Below are 16,802 nucleotides of genomic sequence, written 5' to 3' on the forward strand. Positions count from 1 at the left end.
TGGGACTTTGGCTCATGCCGCTACCTTGGATTTTAAATAGTCATTTGCTTTAAATTCAACTTATAAAACTTGTCATTCTGCTTATAAGTTGGATCCTTTGGTATGAAAATAAAGGCACACTGTAGTCGTTTCCTAGAGCTACTATAGTAAAATACCACGAACTGGGTGAATTAAACAACAGAATTATTCTCTCACAGTTTTGGAGGCCAGAAGTCCAAAGATCAAGGTGTCCTTGGGGTAGAATCTGGTCCATGCCGCTTCCCCAGCTTCTGGTGCTTTGCTGGCATCTTTGATGTCCCTCCGCTTGTAGAAGCATCAGTCTGATCTCTGCCTCCATGCATGGATCCCAACTTCCTACAACAGTGCCAGGCACGTAGCACGTATTCAATAAGTATCTGTCGAATGAATGTGAAATTCATTGTGCTGAGCATCCCATGGGACTTTTCAAGTTGGAAACATGTCCTTTCATCCTGGCAACATTTCTGATGAAGAATACTCCTGAAGGAGACTTGAGCGTCTCCTTCACTTCATATGCTCTCTTTTCTTTTTCTGGAACACCATTCTTCAGAGGTCAGACCTTCTGGGTTGATTCTAGCCTGACATTGGGCCTCTTTTGCATCCACACTAGACCACAATCTCATTCATAGTGTTTGGTTAACCACGATTCTTCGTGTTAATTTGAACGTCTAATGTTCTCCTTGCTCTTATTTCATATTCTGGCTCATGCTTAGTTTCCTCTGAGATACATTTATTATTATTATTACTATTATTTTGGCTGTGTGGCGTGGCTTGGGGGATCTCAGTTCCCCGACCAGGGATTGAACCCGGGCCTCATCAGTGAAAGCCCAGAATCCTAACCAGTAGGCCACCAGGGAACCCCCTATTATTTTCTAAAATGAATCTAATTTCTAATATCTGTAGGTAGATTTGCATTTTACCCACCTTACCAAGGTTAACATGTTTGAAATTTCTGTCCTTCCTAATTTTTCTTTCTAACTTCTGCCCATTTCCTGGTCTGAACGTAATTAAGATGCTCAGCAGAAACAGATTGTCTGCTAATCATAGCCTAATGGCTGAATCTCTTGACATTGGGAATTAGGGAGAAGCTAATGCTAGGATACAGGATGAACTGTCTGAGGAACAGTTTTAGAATGAGTCAAAAGTGCAAGTGGCTATAATTAGGTAGTGTTCAGGCAGAGTTTTAAAAGCAGAGCTCCTAGGATGCAGGCTGGCTCCATTTCACAAGCATCTTTTGAGCACGTAATATATGCCTGGCTGCTGGCACTGTGTGCGCTGGGCGGGCAAGGGGCTCAGGGCGGGGCCCTCCCTGGAGGAGCTCACAGCCTGTTATTTCTCATCTGCCACTTTCTTTTGTCATTTAGGGCATGAGTGGTCTAAGGAAGCAGACTAACCAGGCCACACAGCTGAAACCCGAGGAGGCTGACCCCTCTGTCTATAAACTATAGGGAGAGACCTTCTTCAGCAATTGCTTTTCGAAGTAACATTTCCTAGTCTATTTAGAATTAAAGAAAGAATAAGGCTGGGAATTCCTTGGTGGTCCAGGGATTAGGACTTAGCGCTTTCACTGCCGCGGCCCAGGTTCAATCCCTGGTCGAGGAACTAAGATCTCGCAAGCCACTCAGTGCGGCAAAAAAAAAAAAAAAAGTTTAGCAGCAGCGTCACCTGGGATTCTGTTAGAGACGGGAAATTTCAAACCCCACCCCAGAATGACAGACTCAGAAGCTTTGGGTGTGGGGCCCTGCAGAATCCAGAGTCACCTGAAGGCAGGTGATTTCGGTGGAGGCTAAAGATTGAAAACCACTGCTCTGGGCAAAATCTCGCACCAATTCCCTTTTTGTCTTCCTGCTAAGGTCCCTGTTTGTATCCTTTGATCTTCCGTTCCGGAGGCCCTTCCACGCTCCCTCTCCCAGGGCCTCCAGGTACGAAGTGCAGGTTGTGGACCAGGGTACAGTCTGCGTGGCCCTTGAGGGCTGAAGTCCACTAGCCCCTGCTCACCTGGGGAGGCACACCAACGCTGCGTCTACTTACAGGGGGCGCCTTGCTCTAACACCTCCTCAGAATCAGGACCCACCTGGTCTTCTTTAGGATTTCACTACTACTTGTCCACAGTGAAGGTGAACAGAAAATGCACATTGGAATCGATGAGGCAGGGGCTCACCTGCTAACTGCATTCGCCTGTTTAACAAGTATTCAATGAATATCCAGAAACTGGCTCTGCCTCCAGAAGAGATGAAAGACAGGTGGGTGGGCTGCCCAAGGAGCTTAGAACCTACCTGGGTGGCAGAAAGGAACATGAAAGAGACAGTGAGAGAAAGATAAATGTGACTTGAAGACAAGTCCCCACATAAGGGGAAAGACCACAAGGAGGTAAGAAGAGAGAAGTCAAATTCCAGTGATCTGGAGAGATTAGATGTGGCTTTTCAGAGCCAACAAAGATAGTACCATCAACAATAATAATACCAGCAATAACCACCCTTTGTTTTTTTCAATTTACTTGATAAAATTCACATAACATACCATTCTAACTATTTGATATGTACAATTCAGCGGCTTTTAGTAGACTTACAAAGTTGTGCAACTATCACCACTATCTAATTCCAGAACATTGTCAACACCACAAAAAGAAACCCCGTACCTGTTAGCATTCACACCCATTCCCCCAGCCCCTGGCAGCCATTAATCTACTTTCTGTCTCTATGGATTTGTCTAGTCTGGGAATATCCTGTAAATGAAATCATGCAATAGGGTGGCCTTTAGTGTCTGGCTTCTTTCACTCAGCATCATGTTTTTGAGACTGATTAATGGGTGTAGGGTTTCATTTTGGGGTGATGAAAGTGTTTTGGAGCTAGATAAAGGTGATCGTTCCACAACATTGTGGATGTACTAAATGTCACACTTCAAAATGGTTGATTCTACATTATGTGAATTTTGACTCACCTTTTTTTTTTATAATTTTTATTTTTACTTATTTATTTTTGGCTGTGTTGGGTCTTCGTTGCTGCACGCAGGCTTTCTCTAGTTGCGGCGAGCGGGGGCTACTCTTAGTTGCAGTGCATGGGCTTCTCATTCTGGTGGCTTCCCTTGTTGTGGAGCACGGGCCCTAGGCACGCGAGCTTTAGTAGTTGTGGCACACGGGCTCAGTAGTTGTGGCTTGCTGGCTCCAGAGCACAAGCTCAGTAGTTGTGGAGCATGGCTTAGTTGCTCCACAGCATGTGGGATCTTCCCGGACCAGGGATTGAACCCGTGTGCCCTGCACTGGCGGGCAGATTCTTATCCACTGCGCCACCAGGGAAGCCCTTGACTCACAAGAAGTAAAAAAAAAAATCAAGGTAGATATGCATTGACTCAGCAGCTCCACTTTAGGAATTTCTCCTATGGGTACATGTAAACGTATAGGAAATGTTGCATATTCAGAGCTGGTCACTGCAGCAGTGTTTGAAAGATCAGGCTATTAAAAACAACCTAGGGCTCCCCTGGTGGCGCAATGGTTAAGAGTCTGCCTGCCAATGCCGGGGATACGGGTTCGAGCCCTGGTCAGGGAGGATCCCACATGCCACGGAGCAGCTAAGCCAGCGAGCCACAACTACTGAGCCTGGATGCCACATCTACTAAAGCCCGTGCGCCTAGAGCCCATGCTCCGCAACCAGAGAAGCCACTGCAATGAGAAGCCCGTGCACCACAAGGAAGAGTAGCCCCCACTGTCCGCAACTAGAGAAAGCCTGTGCGCAGCAACAAAGACCCAACACAGCCAAAGATAAATGAAATTTAAATTAATAAATTTAAAAAAAAGAAGCAATCTAGATGACCATCAGTAGGGGACAAGTTAAATAAGGGATGGTACAACCATGAACTAGTATAGCCATTAAATAAAATAATAAAGCTCTTTGGGTACTGGTAGGGGAAAATCTCCAAGTTAAAGGGTCAAGTAAAAAAACAAAACAGAGCAGAGTCTATACTATGCTACCGTTGGTGTAAGAAAAAGGGAATAAAAGAATAAAAGATCTCATATAACATGAGATCTTTGGGGAGATCTACCCTATGGGGAGAGGAACTTCGGACAGAGGGGTGGGAGGGAGGATTTCCACTTTGTTGGCTCTGTTTTTGTTATTTTTGAATCTTGAATCATGTGAATGTATTACCTATTTTATATTAAAGTTAGTGGATGTTCAATAGTAAGATGAGAACAATACCTGCAAAGAACAGGTATCAACTGACAATTATTTAGTGTGTCCCAGCCCAGTTAAAGCTCAAGGCTGTTGTCCAGGCATTAGGTCCCAAATCGCTAAATTCTCAGGACCGCTGCGGTGAGCGATCCCGGGGAAGGCCGTCTACACAATAATTTAGGCAGGGAACTGCCTGAAGCTGCCGGGGATTGCTTAGCAACTAGAGGGAGGAGGCGGGCCGCAGTGCGCACGCGTACACGTAGGCCTGGCGGGCGCGGACAGGGCGTTTTGCGCACGCGCGGGCTAACGGCCTCGAGGAGTTCATGGCCAGACGGTTGCTAGGGTGACAGGAATACAACATGGCGGCCGGATCCTAACGCTCTCCATCTAGGGACCACCGTGGAGGTCCTAGTTCGGGACCCTGCCTCAAAGGAGTGGAAGCCAAGGGCCACCCTTTCTGTCCCTTTCTTCTCCTTCCTCTATCGGCAAGGGGTTGTCGCCGGCTTCCGCATCCATGATGAAGAGTTGAGTGGGGCTGGGGAGGGGCGGGACGAGACGGAGAGTGGCGGCGGGACGGGGGCCGGCTTCCGCAGCCGCTCAGAGGGCGGTGGGAGGCACCGAGGGTGGGGACCCCAAACCTCCCTGGGCTGTTCGAAACCCCAGCCTGCTGGGGTAGCCCGAGGGGTTCGGGGCTGCTCTGGGGGCCGTGAGGGGTCCCACAGCGCCGACCCGAGTCCAGATGAGACTTATTTTGATGCAAGGTTATGTTAGAGTTTGGGGAGATGACTGAAAAAAAAAATTTTTTTTAAATTTTTTAAAAGGCTGGATTGAACCCGAGATTCTTTTCTTGAACATTCGGCAGTAATGTAGTGAGCGGTTACTGTGTGGCTACCTGCCTTTTATTGACATTGTTTTAGTGGACAATTGAGAGGAAAGCTGGGCTGTGTATATTTTCTTTTATTATTATTTTTGGGTCAAGCAGTAGTGTTTTTATCGGAACTTCCTTATAGAAATTTTGAAGCAACTTTTTAGTGAAAGAGTGTACTGGGAAGTTGTGAAATGAGGTAGGGGTAAGACATTTACCTGTGCTTCGATTTGTGGATTATGGACAATCCAAGTGTAACAACTAGAATGGTCTTCTTTTTTTTTACATTACTTTACAGATATAATTGTCATTTACGCTTGTGAGCCAGAGGTGCAGAAAAATTCCGACCTCTCTTGCTGTGAAAAGATTAAATTATGTGAGGTGCAGTTATAATGTTTAATTTGCATTGCATTCTAATTGTCAGTTGGTAGTTGGTATATGGCATATACCAGCATAAAGTGTGGACTTATATACACATATTTTTTACGGTATTCCTTTTTTCCTTCCCAACTATTTATTTTGAAAAATTTCGAATCTACAGAAAGGTTGCAAGAAGAGTACGCTGCATATTTATACACGCTTCACCTAGGTGCACCATTTTGCCTTATGTTTGTGTGCCATCTCACCTGTGCTCTGGCATTTTCTTTCTGTCTCTCTCAATTGTGTATTTATTTTCGCGGAACCTTTTGAGAGTAGTTGTAGATGTCATTACATTTCACCACTAATAATTCAGCAAGTATCCCCTAAGAAGAACATTCTCCTACATAATCACAGTACAAATAACATGTTGATACAATGCTGTTATGGAATATGCAGTCTATATCTCACATTTTCCCAGTTATCCCAATAATATCCATTACAGGTGTTTTTATTTTTTCCAGGATCCCAGTCAAAAATCACAAATTGCACTTTGTTGCCATATCTTTTTGGTGTCCTTTAGCTGGCACAGTGTCTTGCCTTTTGTGTCTTTGATGGCAACATCTTTCCAGAATCCAGGCCATGTGTTTTGCAGAATGTCCCACAATTTGGATTTGTCTGATAATTTCCTCATGATTAGCTTTATTTTTTTTTCTTTTTTCCTTTAACATCTTTATTGGAGTATAATTGCTTTACAATGTTGTGTTAGTTTCTGCTGTATAACAAAGTGAATCAGCTATATGCATATGTATATCCCCATATCCCCTCCCTCTGCGTCTCCATCCCACCCTCCTTATCCCACTCCTCTAGGTGGTTGCAAAGTACTGAGCTGATCACCCTGTGCTATGCAGCTGCTTCCCGCTAGCTATCTATTTTGCATTTGGTAGTGTATATATGTCAGTGTTACTCTCTCACTTCCTCCCAGCTTACCCTTCCCCCTCCCCATGTCCTCAAGTCCATTCTCTACATCTGCGTCTTTATTCCTGTCCTGACCCTAGGTTCTTCAGAACCTTTTGTGTTTTTTTTTGCAGTACGCGGGCCTCTCACTGCTGTGGCCCCTCCCGGCCATGGCTCACGGGCTCACGGGCGCACGGGCGCAGCCGCTCCGCGGCATGTGGGATCTTCCCGGACCGGGGCACGAACCCATGTCCCCTGCATCGGCAGGCGGACTCTCAACCACTGCGCCACCAGGGAAGCCCCCTTTTGTTTTTTTTTCAGATTCCATATGTATGTGTTAGCATACGGTATTTGTTTTTCTCTTTCTGACTTACTTCACTCTGCATAACAAACTCTAGGTCCATCCACCTCACTACAAATAAATCAATTTCATTTCCTTTTATGGCTGAGTAATATTCCATTGTATATATGTGCCACATCTTCTTTATCCATTCATCTGTTGATGGACATTTAGGCTTCCATGTCCTGGCTATTGTAAATAGAGCTGCAATGAACATTGTGGTACATGACTTTGAATTATGGTTTTCTGGGTCATATGGTAGTTCTATTTTTAGTTTTTTAAGGAACCTCCATACTGTTCTCCATAGTGGCTGTATCAATTTGCATTCCCACCAACAGTGCAAGAGGGTTCCCTTTTCTCCACACCCTCTCCAGCATTTATTGTTTGTAGATTTTTTGATGATGGCCATTCTGACTGGTGTGAGGTGATACCTCATTGTAGTTTTGATTTGCATTTCTCTAATGATTAGTGATGTTGAGCATCCTTTCATGTGTTTGTTGGCAATCTGTATATCTTCTTTGGAGAAATGTCTATTTAGGTCTTCTGCCCATTTTTGGATTGGGTTGTTTGTTTGTTTGGTTTTTTGATATTGACCTGCATGAGCTGCTTGTATATTTTGGAGATTAATCCTTTGTCAATTGCTTCATTTGCAAATATTTTCTCCCATTCTGAGGTTGTCTTTTTGTCCTGTTCATGGTTTCCTTTGCTGTGCAAAAGCTTTTAAGTTTCATTAGGTCCCATTTGTTTGTTTTTATTTCCATTTCTCTAGGAGGTGGTTCAAAAAGGATCTTGCTGTGATTTATGTCATAGAGTGTTCTGCTACATTTTCCTCTAAGAGTTTTATAGTGTCTGGCCCTACATTTAGGTCTTTAATCCATTTTGAGTTTATTTTTGTGTATGGTGTTAGGAAGTGTTCTAATTTCATTCTTTTACATGTAGCTGTCCAGTTTTCCCAGCACCATGTATTGAAGAGGCAGTCTTTCCTCCACTGTATACTCTTGCATCCTTTATCAAAGATAAGGTGACCATCTGTGTGTGGGTTTATCTCTGGGCTTTTTATCCTGTTCCACTGATCTATATTTCTGTTTTTGTGCCAATACCATACTGTCTTGATTACTGTAGCTTTGTAGTGTAATCTGAAGTCCAGGAGCGTGATTCCTCCAGCTCCGTCTTTCTTTCTCAAGACTGCTTTGGCTATTCGGGGTCTTTTGTGTTTCCATACAAATTGTGATATTTTTTGTTCTAGTTCTGTGAAAAATGCCAGTGGTAGTTTGATAGGGATTGTGTAGATTGCTTTGGGTAGTATAGTCATTTTCACAATGTTGATTCTGCCAATCCAAGAACATGGTATATCTCTCCATCTGTTTGTATCATCTTTAATTTCTTTCATCAGTGTCTTACAGTTTTCTGCTAACAGGTCTTTTATCTCCTTAGATAGGTTTATTCCTAGGTATTTTATTATTTTTGTTGCAGAGGTAAATGGGAGTGTTTCCTTAATTTCTCTTTCAGATTTTTCCTCATTAATGTATAGGAATGCAAGAGATTTCTATGCATTAATTTTGTATCCTGCTACTCTACCAGATTCATTGATTAACTCTAGTAGTTTCCTGGTAGCATCTTCAGGATTCTCTATGTATAGTATCATACCCTCTGCACACAGTGACAGCTTTACTTCTTCTTTTCTGATTTGGATTCCTTTTATTCCTTTTTCTTCTCTGACTGCTGTGGCTAAAACTTCCAAAACTATGTTGAATAAGCGTGGTGAGAGTGGGCAACCTTGTCTTGTTCCTGATCTTAGAGGAAATGGCTTCTGTTTTTCACCATTGAGAACGATGTTGGTTGTGGGTTTGTCATATATGGTCTTTATTATGTTGAAGTAGGTTCCCTCTATGCCTACTTTCTGGAGAGTTTTGGGTTTTTTTTAATACATTTATTTATTTATTTATGGCTGCATTGGGTCTTCGTTGCCGGGCATGGGCTTTCTCTAGTTGTAGCAGGTGGGGGTGACTCTTCATCACAGTGCATGGGCTTGTCACTGCAGTGGCTTCTATTATTGCAGAGCATGGGATCTAGGTGCACAGGCTTCAGTAGTTGTGGCACACAGGCTCAGTAGTTTGGCTCATGGGCTCTAGAGTGCAGGCTCAATAGTTCTGGCACGTGGGCTTAGTTGCTCCACGGCACGTGGGATCTTCCTGGACCAGGGCTCGAACCTCTGTCCCGTGTGTTGGCAGGCGGATTCTTAACCACTGTGCCACCAGGGAAGTCCCTGGAGAGTTTTCATCATAAATGGGTGTTGAATTTTGTCAAAAGCTTTTTCTGCATCTATTGAGATGATGATATGGTTTTTATCCTTCATTTTGTTAATATGGTGTATCACATTGATTGATTTGCATATATTGAAGAATCCTTGCATTCCTAGGATAAACCCCACTTGATTGTGATGTATGATCCTTTTAATGTGCTGTTGGATTCTGTTTGCTAGTATTTTGTTGAGGATTTTTGCATCTGTGTTCATCAGAGATATTGGCCTGTAGTTTTCATTTTTTGTGACGTCTTTGTCTGGTTTTGGTATCAGGGTGATGGTGGCCTCCTAGAATGAGTTTAGGAGTGTTCCTCCCTGTGCTATATTTTGGAAGAGTTTGAGAAGGATAGGTGTTAGCTCTTCTCTAAATGTTTGATAGAATTTGCCTGTGAAGCCATCTGGTCCTGGGCTTTTGTTTGTTGGAAGATTTTTTTTTTTTTTTTTTGTGGTACGCGGGCCTCTCACTGTTGCGGCCTCTCCTGTTGCAGAGCACAGGCTCCGGACGCACAGGCTCAGCGGCCATGGCTCATGGGCCTAGCCACTCCGCGGCATGTGGAATCTTCCCGGACCAGGGCACGAACCCGTGTCCCCTGCATCGGCAGGAGGACTCTCAACCACTGCGCCACCAGGGAAGCCCTGTTGGAAGATTTTTAATCACATTTTCAATTTCAGTGCTTGTGATTGGTCTGTTTATATTTTCTATTTCTTCCTGGTTCAATCTCGGAAGGTTGTGCTTTTCTCAGAATTTGTCCATTTCTTCCAGGTTGTCCATTTTATTGACATAGAGTTGCTTGTAGTAATCTCTCATGACCCTTTGTATTTCTTCAATGTCAGTTGTTACTTCTCCTTTTTTATTTCTAATTCTGTTGATTTGAGTCTTCTCCCTTTTTCCTTGATGAGTCTGGCTAATGGTTTATCAATTTTGTTTATCTTCTCAAAGAACCAGCTTTTAGTTTTATTGATCTTTGCTATTTTTTCCTTCATTTCTTTTTCATTTATTTCTGACCTGATCTTTATAATTTCTTTTCTTCTGTTAACCTTGGGTGTTTTTGATCTTCTTTCTCTAATTGCTTTAGGTGCTTTAGGTGTTGTTTATGTGAGATTTTTCTTGTTTCTTGAGGTAGGATTGTATTGCTATAAACTTCCCTCTTAGAACTGCTTTTGCTGCATCCCATAGGTTTTGGGTCATTGTGGTTTCATTGTCATTTGTTTCTAGGTATTTTTTATTCCCTCAGTGATCTCTTGATTATTTAGTAGCATATTGTTTAGCTTCCACGTGTTTGTATTTTTTACAGTTTTTCTTCTGTAAGTGATATCTAGTCTCATAGTGTTGTGGTCAGAAAAGATACTTGATATGATTTCAATTTTCTTAAATTTACGAAGGCTTGCTTTGTGACCCAAAATATGGTCTATCCTGGAGAATGTTCCATGAGCACTTGAGAAGAAGGTGTACTCTGTTGTTTTTGGATGGAATGTCCTATAAATATCAATTAAGTCCATCTTGTTCAATGTGTCATTTAAAGTTTTTGTTTCCTTATTTACTTTCATTTTGGATGATCTGTCCATTGGTGAAAGTGGGGTGTTAAAGTCCCCTACTATTATTGTGTTACTGTCGCTTTCCCCTTTTATGGCTATTAGCATTTGCTTTATGTGTTGAGGTGCTCCTGTGTTGGGTGCATAAATATTTACAATTGCTATATCTTCTTCTTGGATTGATCCCTTGATCATTATGTAGTGTTCTTCTGTGTCTCTTGTAATAGTCTTTTTTGTTTTTTGTGTTTGTTTTTTTTTTGCGATACACGGGCCTCTCACTGTTGTGGCCTCTCCTGTTGCAGAGCACAGGCTCCGGACGCGCAGGCTCAGTGGCCATGGCTCATGGGCCTAGCCGATCTGCGGCATGTGGGATCTTCCCAGACTGGGGCACGAACCCGTGTCCCCTGCATCGGCAGGCAGACTCTCCACCACTGCGCCACCAGGGAAGCCCTAGTCTTTGTTTTAAAGTCTATTTTGTCTGCTACAAGGCTTGCTACTCCAGCTTTCTTTTGATTTCCATTTGCATGGAATATCTTTTTCCATCCCCTCACTTTCAGTCTGTATGTGCCCTAGGTCTGAAGTGAGTCTCTTGTAGACAGCATATGTACAGGTCTTGTTTTTGTATCCATTCAGCCAGTCTGTCTTTTGGTTGGAGCATTTACATTTAAGGTAATTATCGGTATGTATGTTCCTATTACCATTTTCTTAATTGTTTTGGATTTGTTATTGTAGGTCTTTTCCTTCTCTTGTGTTTCCTGCCTAGAGAAGTTCCTTTAGCATTGTTGTAAAGCTGGTTTGGTGGTGCTAAGTTCTCTTAACTTTTGCTTATCTGTAAAGGTTTTAATTTCTCCATTGAATCTGAATAAGATCCTTGCTGGGTAGAGTAATCTTGGTTGTAGGTTTTTCCCTTTCATCACTTTAAATATGTCCTGCCACTTCCTTCTGGCTTGCAGAGTTTCTGCTGAAAAATCAGCTGTTAACCTTATGGGGATTCCCTTGTATGTTATTTTTTGCTTTTCCCTTGCTGCTTTTAATATTTTTTCTTTGCATTTAATTTTTGATAGTTTGATTAATATGTGTCTCGGTGTGTTTCTCTTTGGGCTTATCCTGTATGGTACTCTCTGTGCATCGTGGACTTGATTGACTATTTCCTTTCCCATGTTAGGGAAGTTTTCAACTATAATCTCTTCAAATAGTTTCTCAGTCCCTTTCTTTTTCTTTTCTTCTTCTGGGACCCCTATAATTCAAATGTTGGTGCGTTTAATGTTGTCCCAGAGGTCGCTTAGGCTGTCTTCATTTCTTTTCATTCTTTTTTCTTTGTTCTGTTCCACAGCAGTGAATTCCACCATTCTGTCTTCCAGGTCACTTATCCGTTCTTCTGCCTGAGTTATTCTGCTATTGATTCCTTCTAGAGTATTTTTAATTTCAGTAATTGTGTTGTTCATCATTGTTTGCTCTTTAGTTCTTCTAGATCCTTGTTAAATGTTTCTTGTATTTTCTCCATTCTGTTTCCGAGATTTTGGATCATCTTTACTATCAGTACTCTGAATTCTTTTTCAGGTAGGTTGCCTATTTCATTTTCATTTATTTGGTCTTGTAGGTTTTTACCTTGCTCCTTCATCTGTAACGTATTTTTTTGTCGTTTCATTTTATTTTCTTTGATGGGTGGCACTCTCTTCCTGTCTTACTGTTTGTTTGCCCTGAGACATCCAGCAGTGGAGTTTGCAGGCAGTTGGTTAGGGCCAGGCCTTGGTGCTGAGATGAGGATCTCCGGGAGGCCCACTCTGATTAATATTCCCTGGGGTCTGAGGTTCTCTGTTAGTCCAGCGGTTTGGACTTGGAGGTCCCACCACAGGAGGTCAGGCCTGACGTCCGGCCTGGGAACCAAGATCTCACAAGCATGTTAATAAGGTAGATGTTTGAAGGTAGCAGCGACGGTCCTTGTGCCCTAGGAAGCAAACAGCTAGTGGTTGTGACTCGTGCTAGGCTCGGAGGACAAGGTTTGCACGACAGCCATGAGCACTTCCGGTTTTCTAAACCTCATGGTTAGCTTTAGCCTAAATATTTTTGTCAGGAATGTGTCAGAGATGAAGTCGTGTCCCTGTCACTGTGTCCCATCTAGAGTGTCCGATGTCAGCGTGTCTTAGTTTTGTTGAAGCTAGGTTGGATCATTTGATCGTTCCGTTTATTCACCTTTGCCTCTTAGACGCTTCATGCTTCTCTTCCTAGAGTCAACCACTCTTACCAGTTTCCTGTGCGTCTGTATATATGTGTGTATGCGTAAATTATTGTGTATCTAGCCTCTTTTAAAAATACTGATGTTAGCATTTATATATATACACACACGTATATGTACACATTGATATATATGTGAACATTTGCATTTTATGATTTATATCCTTTAAACTTCTGGGGTTTTAAAAATATATATTAGATATTACTTGATATGTTCTTTTAGATGGCCATTTTGGTAGTTTTAATTACTTGGTTTAGTGGTGCATCTTTATTCTCCCTTCTTTCTACCTTAAAATCCAGTCTGAGAACTGGTGTAACCTATTGTCCTTCAGGTTTAAGTCCTGATCATTAAATACTGAACAAATAGTTAACAGTGGAGAGAATATTCCAGAACAGAAAGTCACAGACACAGAGTCTTGGAATTAGAATGAACAGGAAGAGTGTGTAATGGTGAGATTGGACTTGTAGCTTGAGGTCATTGAGTGGGGCTGGGAGTGCTAGATTATCATGCTGGTCTTTATTTTGCGGTTTTCTAGATGTATTTTCTTTTTTTTTAATTTTAATTTTATTTATTTTTTTCGCTGTGTTGGGTCCTTGTTGCTGCACACGGGTTTTTCTCTAGTTGTGGAGAGTGGGGACTACTCTTCGTTGTTGCACGGACTTCTCATTGCAGTGGCTTCTCTTGTTGTGGAGCATGGGCTCTAGGTGCACGGGCTTCAGTAGTTGTGGCACGTGGGCTCAGTAGTTGGGGCTTGCGGGCTCTAGAGCACAGGCTCAGTAGTTGTGCTGCATGGGCTTAGTTGCCCCACGGCATGTGGGATCTTCCCAGACCATGGCTCAAACCCGTGTCCCCTGCATTGGCAGGCGGATTCTTAACCACTGCATCACCAGGGAAGCCCCTAGATGTATTTTCTTATTTGTTTTCCAGGCAATGACCAAGTGCTTGGGGGTATATTGATCATTCTGTGGATTATTCCTGACCACCTCCTTTTTGCTTTGCATCATTTGCAGTAGTAGGGACCAAGGAGTAACACAGCTTAGTTGCTAAGAGTGTGGGCTTTGGAGCCAGGCAGACAAGGTATCCTCTGGCAGGTTACCGACCTTTCTTTTCTTATGCTGGTTTTTCTTCATCATTCTGGTTTTCTGTTGCTGTGTAACAAATTACCCCAACTTGGTGGCTTACAATAACAATCATTATTCTCTCCTATGGTTCTGTGAGTTGCCTGGACCCAACGAGGCAGGTTTCACTTGGAGTCTCTCATGTGGTTGCAGTTAGATGGTGGCTGGAGCTGGAGTCATCTCTAAAGTTTCCTCACTCAAGTGTCTGGTGGTTGATGCTGGCTGTCAGCTGGGACCTCAGCATGGGCTGTCAGCCAGAACATAACACTCAGAATCTCCATGTGTCTCGGGCCTCCTCACAGTATGGCAGCTGGGCTCTGAGAATGGGCATCCCGAGAGTTTGAGGTGGAAGCAGCATTACGTTCTCTGATCTAGCCTCAGAAGTGGCATAGTGTTACTTCTGCATCCCACGGACTTGAGAGGAGGGAACATAGATCCCGGCTCTTGATGGAGGAGTGACAGAGACACATAGTAAGATGAGCACGTGGCATGGGGTAGCCAGAGGCTGCCACCTTTGGAAAATAAAACCCTCCACGCTCATCTTTAAACAGGCACAATAATACTTATTTTATAGGATTGTTTCAAAGCTAAATGAAATAATCTACGTAAAACTTACAGCATAGTGTCTGGTACATGGTAAAATGTGAATGAGTTATCATTTGCTATCCCAGTGGATGGCAGGCAAGGATGTAAAAGGGGAAAGAATGGCAAACATCAGTCAGATCCTTACTTTGAAAAAATTTACCCTTACCTAATCTAATGGGAGTATCAATTTTTTTCCTGTCTGTACTTTTTAATGGATTATTCAAAATGTATCTACAAAAAGAGAAAAAACTACATGTTCTGAAGGCAGTAACAGTTTGCTATTATATCACAGAGAGAGTTTTAAAGATTATCTGTTGTAATTGCAGTGAGGTTTAAGCTTTCTGTCCCTCATAATGTAACTGAGCAGGACCCTATGGAGCCTTCCCAGAACAGACCCCTCCCCCATGTCCTCTGCTTTAGCTCCGCTCTGAAGTACCCAGATAAGAGTATCTGATGCACATTTCCTGAGTTGTTTTACAGGTGCTAAAACCACCACCAAATGGGAGAAATTAACTACTTGATGACCATAAACAAATAGCTCCCAGACCTACTGGTGCCTAAGGATCGATAATGTTAACCCCTGTGACATCACCCTGTTACATCACCATCAACCAATCAGAATTGTGCATGAGCTGATCACATACCCTGGGACGCCTCTCCCTCACTGGGCCTTCAAAAATGCTTTGCTGAGGGACTTTCCTGGTGGTCCAGTGGTTGGGACTCCACGCTCCCAATGCAGGGGGCTCGGGTTTTATCCCTGAAGGGAACTAGATCCCACATGCTGCAACTAAGAGCCTGCATGCCGCAACTAAAAATGACACACATGGCAAGGAAGATCCCGCATGCTGCAACTAAGACCCGGTGCAGACAAATCAAAATAAATAAATAAATAAATATAGAGAAATTTTTTTTAAAAATTTCTTTTTAAAATGCTTTGCTGTGCGTTTAAACCCATTGGGGAGTTCGGGTATTTTAAGCACTAGCTCTCCTGGGCTCCTTATCTAGCGTCCTACAATAAATGCTGTGCTTTCCTTCGCTACAACCTGGTGTCAATAGACTGGCTTTACTGCGAACTGGCGAGGGGACCCAAGTTTGGTTCGGTAACAATTTATGTCAGTATTTTTATAGAATCAAAGTTGCAAGTACTTCACATAATGTTGTTCCATGCTCTCCTTCCTAGTGTGCATATCACCTTCTGTTTTATAAATAGATGCATCAACTAGCAACTTTTTCTCTTTAAATAAAACAAAATTAAGGAAAAATGATCGTAGCTTTGTGATAAATTCAAGCAGTGAAAGGTTTTAAATTAGTCTCAGGACCCTTCCTTACTGGGCAGAGTCCGTCCTGGTTAACATTTTCTTAGATGTACGTCCATAAATTTTCTGTGCATATTGTGTGTGTGGGTGTGTGTGTGTATATGTAGGTATTTGTTCTAAAATTAGATGTGATTATATTAGATATGCTGTACTGTAGCCTCTTAGGATGACGCTTCAATGAAGATGTTTGAACATAGATCTTTGAGTAATTCATGTTTATCAGTGGTGTACATTGATTGGGTTAAAGGGTGCCGTTTAAATTTTAAAGTCTACGTTGTTTTTTTTTTAAGTATAATTGACCTACAACACTATGCTAGTTCCAGATGCACAGCATAGTGATTCAGTGTTTCTGCACATTACAAAATGATCACCATTTTTATGAGTTTATGAATACTTTTACGTCCTTTTGTGTTTTCACTGTGTTTGGTAATTCAGGTCACAATTTTCCACACTACAGCAAGTCATTAATTGGTCACAGCCTTCTTTATTGAAGGTTCCTGACCTTGTTTTAGTGATTTGGTTTGAATTACTTAATCTCTCAGGGAGAGTGGGAGTTACAAGCTGAATCCTCTTCCTTTTAAACTCTAGTTGAGGGTTATACTCACTAATTAACCTCCCTCAATTCTTTTCGCCCCTCCACTGGTGAAGCCCCATCGTTGGGACGCTTATCACCTGCCTTGACTAAAATCTTTAGAAGCAGTGTTTGAATACAAATATTTGGATTTGGGTGTGACAGGTTTAGAATTTCACAAAAAATGAATCTGAACTCCATTTTCACGCTTTAAATAAGGCTTAAATTCCACTTAAACAAGCCTTGGTTTGGTAAAAATGAATAGAATCTTAATATGAACGGACCTATTTATCCTCCTTGTTCTATCTACCCTGTTTTAAAAAGTATTAATTTTATTAGGTCTTGACCCTTGAGTTTGTCTTTTATTATTATTTTTTTAATATTTACTTGTTTGGCCACACTGGGTCTTAGTTGCGGCATGCGGGATCTAGTTCCCTA

Source organism: Phocoena phocoena, chromosome 2 (genome assembly GCF_963924675.1).
Source record: "Phocoena phocoena chromosome 2, mPhoPho1.1, whole genome shotgun sequence".
Taxonomy (NCBI): Eukaryota; Metazoa; Chordata; class Mammalia; order Artiodactyla; family Phocoenidae; genus Phocoena; species Phocoena phocoena.